This window comes from Gymnogyps californianus, chromosome 1, assembly GCF_018139145.2.
Source record: "Gymnogyps californianus isolate 813 chromosome 1, ASM1813914v2, whole genome shotgun sequence".
Lineage (NCBI taxonomy): Eukaryota > Metazoa > Chordata > Aves > Accipitriformes > Cathartidae > Gymnogyps > Gymnogyps californianus.
The window spans coordinates 147,234,593-147,245,061 of record NC_059471.1 but is presented as its reverse complement, the minus strand read 5'-3'; positions in this window follow the sequence as shown (position 1 = coordinate 147,245,061).

The window sequence follows — 10,469 nt, the reverse complement described above, 5'->3', positions numbered from 1 at the left end:
AAAACATTTCGTCTTCTTTTGATGAGGTGAGACAACAGCTCAGGACCTCAGGATCTGAGGGGCCAGACAAAGAAAGGAGGGAAGGCTGGAAGGAGGAAGAAATTTGACTGCAGAATAGACAGAGGAGGTCAGACGATTAACCTCTTATATAGATGTGGTAGGTTGACCCTGGCTGGATGCCAGGTGCCCACCAAAGCCACTCTGTCACTCCCCCTCCTCAGCTGGACAGGGGAGAAAAAATAAAACGAAAGGCTCATGGGTCTAGATAAGGACAGGGAGATCACTCAGTAATTACCGTCACGGGCAAAACAGACTCGACTTGGGGAAAAATTAGTTTAATTTATTGCCACTCAAATCAGAGCATGATAAAGAGAAATAAGACCAAATCTTAAAAAAACAACCAGCCTTCCCCCCACCCCTCCCTTCTTCCCAGGCTTAACTTTACTCCTGATTCTCTCTACCTCCTCCCCCCCAGGCGGTGCAGGGGGACGGGGAATGGGGATTGTGGTCAGTTCATCACATGGTGTTTCTGCTGCTCCTTCCTCCTCAGGGGGAGGAGTCCTCACACTCTTCCCCTGCTCCAGCATGGGGTCCCTCCACGGGAGACAGTCCTTCACAAACTTCTCCAACATGAGTCCTTCCCACGGGCTACAGTTCTTCACAAACTGCTCCAGCATGGGTCCCATCCACGGGGTGCAGTCCTTCAGGAACAGACTGCTCCAGCGTGGGTCCCCTGCCGGGTCACAAGTCCTGCCAGCAAACCTGCTTCAGCGTGGGCTCCTCTCTCCACGGGGCCGTGGGTCCGCAGGTCCTGCCAGGAGCCTGCTCCAGCACAGGCTTCCCACGGGGTCACAGCGTCCTTCGGGCATCCACCTGCTCCATTGTGGGGTCCTCCATGGGCTGCAGGTGGATATCTGCTCCACCATTAACCTCCATGGGCTGCAGGGGGACAGCCTGCCTCACCATGGTCTTCACCACAGGCTGCAGGGGAATCTCTGCTCTGGTGCCTGGAGCACCTCCTCCCCCTCCTTCTTCACTGACCTTGGTTTCTGCAGAGCTGTTTCTCTCACATCTTCTCACTCCGCTCTCTCTGGCTGCAACTGCAACTCCCCTGAAACTTCTTTTCCCTTTCTTAAATATGTTATCCCAGAGGCGCTACCACTGTTGCTGATGGGCTCGGCCTTGGCCAGCAGCGGGTCCGTCTTGGAACCCGCTGGCATTAACTTTATCGGACATAGGGGAAGCTTCTAGTAGCTTCTTACAGAAGCCACCCCTGTAGCCCCCCCCCCACTACCAAAACCTTGCCACGCAAACCCAATACAATAGAGTTCTCCAAAATAAAAGGAGTGTTTGTTGCTATATGCAAAGCCCCCACTATGACATACAACTCGTTTACCCCTAATTTTCTCCCCCCTCAGGGACCTGAGTTTGGTAACTCAGTTTGGAGTTTGGAGGCGGGTCAGATAAGCTGCCAAGACGTTGGCTGATGGGCAGTGATTTTTAGGAAGCAGGTGTTCTACTCTGCCTTGATGCTGCAGAATGAAGCAGTGCATGACAGGGGTGTTGTGCTGCCACCTTAGGGTATGTACTCCAGCAGCCCACTTATAACAATGGGTGCAAAAATCCTTCTTCAAAACAGGTAAATCCTAGCCACCAGGAGGATGTGGCCCCTGTGGAAGATGAGTGCACAGTTATAATCTGAAGTACAAACCTAAACCTGGGATTATGAGAGATTATTACTGGGATTATTCTCATTATATAGATGAGAAAGCAGTAGCACATACAACTTAAATGTAGCCTACTCTTCTCCACTGGTGTCACTCTATGAGACTTCATCTAGATTTGGGATTTTCCCCTTGTTTTAAGGTTTTGGGGTGGTTAAGGATGTGCTGGTCGAATATGGTTTAAAATATTTTAAAATGATGAGCAAGAGCTATTAGAGAAAAGAAAAATCTGAGGCACTGACGAAACAGGAGAATATAAATAAGCTGTCCTTTGCTCCATTCATCGGTCTAAGTGGAGTAAAAGACGCAAAAAATGTAAACTCACGCTGCAGAGGAGGCCTAAACCTTTACAATCTTCTGGTCTGTCCTTCAAGTCTTATTTTCTTCAGCTGCCTATTCTTATTTAGATACCTTCTCATCTAGTTCCGATCTGTGTAAATAAAATTTCTGTCTCTGCCTTACTTCTCTTTATTGTTTCTATGAAAATGGAAAGTCCATTTAAATTCACTGCTATGCTGGATCTCACCCCCCACTGGGGAAGCTGAATGCTAGGGCTCAGTGCTCCTGCCTGCCTTAAGCTCTGCAGATAATCCTTTTAAATGGAGGTTTGAAGAGACAGACTTACTTCTAAAGTGTTTGCAAGGGAGGGGGAAAGCATTTCAGGCCACAAACAAAGGGACCTGCTCATTGTTGGGAACAGCAGAGGGGTTTGGCGTTGCTCTCCCTCCCTCTCCAGCAGCAGTGTACAGCATGGCCACGGTCGTTCTATTTTATACGGAGGTTTTGGCCCTAAAGTTTTTCCCAGCTGGGAAGTTCAACCAGAAAGATTCAGCTGGAATAAGTGCAGGGGAAAATAGTTCCCATACCGGCACTTTTGGAAGCCTTTGGGAGCGTGAGGCGAGAGTCCACCAGGACCCTTTGCAGCGCAAGTGGCCAGAGCATGTGCCCTCTCTTACCGCTCCTAAGCTTGTGTAGAAATGTGAACTGATGCTTTAAGCAGTTTGCTCTGCACATCAGAAGTGGTTTCATTTCAGCTTATTGTGAAAAGATTTCAATAATTAAATTGATACTCTTGAGTTAAGGGTTACGTATTTTTCTATGATTATTGTAACTGTTAGCTAGGATAGCAAGTAAGAGGCTCTTCAGAGAGATGTTTACGTGTGTGTGTGTGTGTCTTTACATATGTTTCTGTGATTGGAAACTACTTTGTACCGAAAATAGAAGTATATTAAAAGAGAAGACGTTTTAGCCTCTGTAGATTTGATGCAATAGTGTTAAGCTTGCTTTATAGGCTCCATTTATGAGTATGCTGAAAAATTAACTTTTATCCTCCTACAACATACTCTCTGCAACTCTAAATTAGAAAAAGAGACAGATTAATGAGGTGAAATATTAACTCTGGAGTGTAAGAATTGCTACCCGTGGACATGTTTGTTCATTTAAAACCAATATTTTCGTTCTATCAGCAGCAAAGAAACTCTTTGCCCTTATTGTAACACCGAGGATGGGAGAGTTCATCCAAATTAAGCACTGCTAGTTTTTAAAAGACACTGTCAAGTGGGGGCAAGGGCAGCTTTGATGCCACCTTCTGAGTTTTCCGATTGCTGTGTGAACTTAAGGGAAAAAAAGAGCGAAGTGTATCAGGTATTTTTCCCCCTTGATAAAATTTCCGTGCTTTTTCGTCGTGATCTGTCTAAACAGCTCTCGTGAGGAGATGCATGCTGGAGCAGGAGGGAAAAACAGCTTTCATCAAGGATTTTAGTCAGCCGCTTCCGCAGGCGGAAGGTCCGCGCGCCGCGCCGCGCCGCCAGGGGGCGCTCCGGATCCCGCCACAGCGGGGCAGCGCGGCGTGACCCGCCCCGGGGCGTGGGGGTGGGATGGGTGGGACGCCCGAAGTCCCTTACCTTCCCCTCTGAAATGATAGAGAGGGATTAATCCTGCCTGGAGGAGGGCTACGGCCGTTCCTATGGCAGCTGCGGGAAAACGGCAGCCGTAGTTTTGGAGGAAAATGACACGCGAGACGTGCGTGGGGAGGAAGGCTGAACCGGCCCGCCGTGGCCCCGGCTCTGCCGGGACTAGCTGCCGCAAGTCCCGTTCGCGCTGGGGGCGGCTGTCCCTGAGCCAGTGGCGGTGCGGGGCAGCGGGGCCTTGATGCCGCCTCTTCCTGGGGTCAAGGTTTCCACTCCCGCCCGTGGCACCCCTTAGGCTGCAGCCTATGGAGACATTGCTGGGGTTTTTTTCCCAGGTCTCGCTGTCCGGTCCAAAATGTACCCCTCAAATGATGATAACTTTCCCAGTCGTGTGGTCCACAAAAGTGTTTGCATTGGTATTTTTGCACAAATACTAGTTTGCATTAAATTTTGGTTTCCAGGGGTTCTTGCCTTTAAGTTTGCTTTTAAATCAGGCACCCCACTCCCTGCAGTCAAGCAAAATTCATCTCCCCCAACAGCCCAACCTATTAGGTTAAAAATATGCAGAATGACACAACCATTAATCAGATTTGCACCTACTCTCACTTGTCCCCCACCCCCAAAAAAAAGTCCCAGACCACCCAGAATTTCATTCCTGTTACTTACAGGGAACAGTTCCTGGCTTACGGTGTCCCCTGCGTCATGCCCCGGTGCCATCAGGGACTGCTGTGCGGTGCAAGCCACAACGTGCCTGTGAGAGCGCTGGCACTGCGGCCAAGCACTGCCGGCCTTTGCCTGAGCCTTGGCCCCACTTAGTTTGTGGGTATAGACATAGTGGCTGAGCCTTGTTGTAAGTCATCCTCAGTGAAGTTGCCAGCCATTTATTGTGCACACTGTAACACTGAATTTAATTAGGGAAATATCTCAGTAGCTTATCTCAAGAGAGTGATGAACACATACTGTCTATATAGCCCGTGTATGGTAACAAAGGAGATATGTACAGCGCGCTTCCACCTGAAGCACTTGCTGAGGTTCCCCAACAGCACCATGAAACTCTTAACCTGGGCAGAGTTTCGGATGCCACTAGGCCTCCGAACTAGCGATTTTCATTACATCTTGCTTCTGTAAGTGTTTAGGGTGTTATTCTGCTGGTGTCCGTGAGTGTCTGTGGGGGTGTTCCAGCACGCAGTTAGGTGTGAGAGCAGAATCAGCCCTCTGGACTTGTAAATTTTTTAGCTGTATGTTCAGAATTCACCGTAGTTATACAATTTAAAGTAGTAGTGAGCGTTTGCATGTGTGAAAAGTGTTAGGTAAGATGTCTCAGTGTGTACCAGATACTGTTTCATTTTATTTATGGCATGGAATAATTGAAAATGTCAGTGACATGATGTACGTAATGTGGGTAGCCAGGACATCTAGGGAATAACATCTGTTTTTTAAAGAAAGATCTGTATTTTTTTCAGTTAATCAACCTAGGAGATGTGAATATACCTCATTTTTCTTGGATCCTCTTCTCTAATTCTTTTTTTCTGTTACAATATTTTGTTTCTGGCAGGAGACCTTCAATATACTTATGCCTTATACGTAGACAAATGTATATACAGCAGAGAAAGAGTGTGTATAAAAGTGATCAATATTTAAGCGCTTATATTTAAGAAGCAGGAAAAATATCCTTATCAGTTTTACCAATGGCATCCCCTCTTTCAAAATGAAAAAATACAGATAAGAGGTTTTCAAAGTAGCCTGCGGGCGTTGTGCACAGAACTCCTGGAAGGCAATTCCTCGTGTAAGTTAAGGGGATTCTGTCAGCTGTTGATCTTGCTTTCGCTTTTAAAGTTTGTAAAGCAAGTCATGTGGGTTGCCCAGTACTTTTGTGTGCTTGGAGTGAACCACATCAAATGTTTGTGTGTTGTTGGCTTTTTTGTCTCTACAGTTTGGTCCAAAATTTTATTGAGTAGGGAATGCATAAGTCCATTAAACTATTGTTTCTGAAGGACTTAGTGATCTGTTTTCTACTGAGTCATACAAACGGTTTTTGTGGGTTTTGAAAACAAGAGACTGAAAGGCAGCCTTTTGTTGAATTGAATTGTGTTTTGTTGATTTTAAGTCATGAACTGTTTGTACTCATGTTAATTTTGAAGAAAAACCATGCTTTTTCTTTACAACGTGGAAGTGCAGAACTCAAAATTATTTAACAAAATTCAGTAAGTTACTAAAAAGTATAAATATACAAACGATGTTTACCCAAATATTTGGATTAGTGTTCTGAGAAGCTGACACCCCCCATGAACTGCACTAAGAATACAAGTTGTATAACTAGCATATTCCAACCTCCAAATGTCTTTCATGTCAATATGAGAGATACCATCAGGCACTCTGAAAGCACCAACCTATTTATAAAGATACCATCAAAAAACCTGCCTGATGCAGCTGACTTATGAATCAATTATCTGGACTTCACCAATGATATATCTGTTCTGAATTTTAGAGCCATATGTTTAGAGCAACACTGTACGCAGGTAGGCTATTCACCATCCCAACAGGGTTCTTATCTTCATGTATAGGCCTGTCAAAAAGAGAGAGAAAAATATCCTAACTGTAGGACCTGTTCCCCAGAAATAGTTTGTTTAGGGAAAAAAAAAAAGTTTGTGGATATCAAGTTATATATAACTGGAGGTAGAAGAAAAGATTAATCAGGAGTAGCGTGTATGGGTTGGTGCTGACAGCAGACAATAAATTTAATTTATTTGAAAACTACTGAAAATGGTCAGTTAGATTTGTATTTTTAAAAAAGGTTTGTCTTATGTGTTTGAATGACTTAACAGAGAGACAATTTTTTTTAGCACAGAATTTAAGCTATTGTGGGAAAGCATAAACAATCCTACTTGCACACTGAGGCAAATAATTCTGCAGATATTTCTGTGGACATTAAGGCCTAATGAAGAACTTCACAAAGGCAACCATCTAAACTGTTGTGTCTTGCCTCTTTTCAGTTCACGCACCTTCATTCCCTTGGTCCCAAATCCTGTCTCCATTTCTGGACACATTTGTAAATTCAGTGCCTTTGTATCACTGTGCTTATGCTCTGTCAGAGATTTGCTACTGCTTTGACAAAGCTGTATTGAAAAGGTAGATAAAGGGTGTTTGTGAAACTCTTTATGTGCAGGACCTTATGCCAGTTGTTACTTCTTGCATTGCCCTTGCAGCCAGAGGCTCCAAGCTACAGCCATGTAAACAGCTAAGCGCCTTGTCCTCGGCTGCCTGCAAAGTAACAGGCGAGGCAGCTGAGGTTGGGAGTACAAAGTGGCACAGGTTGCTGAAGCAACTTATCCAAGGTCACTCTCTCTCTGTTTCAGTTTAATTTGTTTACTTCTCTGAGGAGATTACGGTGTTGAGCTGTTGGACTGAGTATTAACATTTTCCGAGTTCTCATGGGAAGTCTAAGTTGTTACACGCCGGCAACTAGAAGTGACAAAGCTGGCACATCGTACCAGCCCACAGGAGTCCGCTCATCTTCCTTCCCGTAAGAGTCATATCTGCACTTAATCAGTCAGAAAAATATCCTGCCGCGTTACATGACACAACTGCTGTTCTTTGTTGGTGAATAGAATAACTCAGAAGAAAATAGCGGGACTGTGTGGATAGTTGGCAAGTGAACTAATGAAAACATGGCAAGTTTTAGATTGGAATTTCATATATGACATGGAGGTGTATTTTTCTAAAGTTACTGGAGATAATGATTATGCAGTTTGAGACAGGTTTTCAGAGGACAGGTGTTTGATACTTTGGCAAATCAAGTCTCCTGAAAGGTGTAGCAAACAGTATATCAGGCTACTCCCCCTGCTTCCACTCCCCCTCCCCAAAAAAGAAAACACATGGAAGTTGTATTACCGGCTTTCTGAAGATCTGAGTTACTAACTAGGTATAACTGGTGACTTTTTATGTCTTTTTATGATTGGTAACTGTATTTGGGATGGGAGAAGAAAAACTACCTGAAAAAAAGCCGTAAATCTAGATTTCTTTTGCTAATATAATAAATTACTGCAGATTATAAAATGGACATGGGCTCCCACTTGTAAATACGAACATACTGATAATTTGAGGTGACTGATATTTGGGTATGGATTGGAAAACGTGGCTTGGGAAAACTTGTTCTTTCTCATTAACTAAGTGATACCAGTTTCCTGGAAGCTGTATTCATTCAGTACTGGTGATAATACTGTCCCTAACCCCACAAAACAACCTAAAAAGCAAGATGCCACATGATCCTGTCCATATAATCTAGTCACGGTTTCTGTTTCAATTACATATAACTTTCTACAGGCAGGAACTTTAAAGATAACCTCTCGCTAAAGAAAAAACAACAACAACAAAAAAAAAGATGACTATAAATATTCTCATCTAGTGACCTTATCAGCATATGGAATTCATCATTTACGTTGAAGTAAGATTCTTCCCTGTGGATGGAGATTGTCCACCACAAAATCTATGGAAATTGTGACTATAAGTAAACTCCCCAAAGAGATCTGAAATGGTCCCCGGGTCATGTCTTGAGCCTTTCTACATAGGGTTAATTCTAGAATTTATTAATAGCTTGGGATTTATAAGTGGTATGCATGTTGTATGAGACAGGTTGGGTGCCTTCCTTCTGCAAGGTGGTCTGTACCCAAGCTCCATCCAAAGTCAGTAGGAAGCTGCAAGGGCTTTAAAGCACCTCTGCATTCTGGCCATTTAAGCATTAATGGATTTGAGGAATTAAACAGCATCAAGCATAGCAAATATTGACCTCTCCTCAGAAAATATTTACCATCTCATTTATTGTTGTATGTCCCCTGCACTAGGATGATATGTTGACATTAGCAGCTATGATTTGCTAGGTGCACTAATGTTCTAAATTGACAAACTCAGCTATTTACTTAAAGGCCCCTTGGATTGATTTCTAGATGCTTTGCTCACTGTAAAGGCATCTGTTCCATGTTAAAATGTCACTTTGGTTTTAGGTATTTCTGGCTTTATAGCGTAATTTTGAGCCTCATTTATTTTATATTAACAACTTGCCAGTTTTGTGAGTAATAATATGGCAAGTGTTTGTATACATGAGGCATGTTGTAAGCTGAACATTTCCAAGCCTTGTTTAAAGAAACATTTGAAGTAGCACACAAATTTTGCAAATTGGGAAACTGAGGCATAGGGCTATAAAGGGTTCACTGTGATAAGTTTTCACAGTAGCTAATCCCCCTTTTCATAAAACACTTAAGGCCTTAGTCACTTGAAAAGTGGAGTGTTGGCCTTCCATGTAGTCAGGAGTTCTGAAACACTTATTTTCTATATAGAATCTGTGTTTCCTGATTTTCAGAACCTGGATCTACAATCTAACAGCTAGTGTTTATTTCCCACATCTCTTTCTCTGCCCATTGCTAGAGCTCCTAACTATTTATTCTGTAGAATAGTCAGAAAGCAGAAAAAATTCTTCCTGTCGTAATGCTTTGTTCTGCGAGAGCCATTCTGTTTGAAATTAGGATAAGCACAGAGTCCATCATTTAACATTCTCATGTTGTATTTTGGTTCACCTTTACCTACCCATCTGTGACACTCAGAGGAAGCTGGAAGAAAGAATTAGGAAGAAGAGAAAGGGTCAGCTGACAGAAGCTGATCAGGCCAATTACACATTCCTTTGCTGTGATTTGAAATGAAATGTAGCACAAATGCCAGATCTATCCTGCATTCTCAGGCTATCCAGCTTTAAAAGCCTGTCACTTAAGCTCAGACTATAGAAACACAAGAACTGGTCAAGATGTCATTCATAAAATGCTTTATGCTTTGCTTCATAAAGATTGGGTGATAAAGAAAAATACACAGGTCAAGGCTTAACACAGGTATTTACAATGAGGAAAATATTTGGACTTCTCTTCTGTTTCTGTCCCAAAGCCCCGAACAGAAAAAGGGTTCTTCCCTTAAACCTCTCCCCAACTGCCTGGAAAACACCTATTTTCTCCATTAAAGAAGAGCTTTGAAAAGAGTGTTGAAGTGATTCACAAAGACAGAATCAAGCAGAAGTTGGTACACAGTGTAATTATGGAGAGCACATGTTTTAATGGTGATAGTCTATTAAGTTTTATAATCTGAAATCAGTGACATTTGCAATAATTATTATTAATAGCCCAGTTTCTTACTAGTCATATTTAAATGGAGCTTTATGGCTTAACTAACTAAAGTAATCAGCTTCCAATGGTGTATTATATTAGCCTAAATCATAGAACAGTTGGGGTTTAAGATGTGTGTTCAGTTGCTCTCTCTACTTATTATGCTGTAAATAAGGTAAAAGTAAGTCTCAACACTATTTACCCTAAATTACTCAGATGTCACTAATGGAAAGACCCACTGAAACCCAGATATAGTTTTCCATAAAGTAGGAGGAAAGACTGTGGCTGTTTGTGACCCTCCATTGAACCTGAGATTATGCGAGCCGATGCACAGCATCTTGATGCCAGTCAAGAGATTTTCAGTGATTCCAGCACCTTGGGATTGAGTCTCTCACCTCCTAAACCTTGCATAACATGTTCTCTAGATGTTGTGCCACCACTAGTTTCTTCAGTGCGGACATCTTTGCTGGGAAGACTGCTGCTAGTCATCTGAGAGAAAATAAATGAGATTCAAAGCAACAAGAATCATGCAGGTGAACAGAGGCTTATGAAAAATGAGTACAGCAAAGGACAATTTGGAAGACTCCTCTCAGAAACGAGTGGTGGGCCGAAGTGCCTGTCTGTGTCCTAGTCACACCTGCTGGGGACTTGAGAACTTCGTGTAGTTTCAAATTGTCTGAGGATCTTACAGA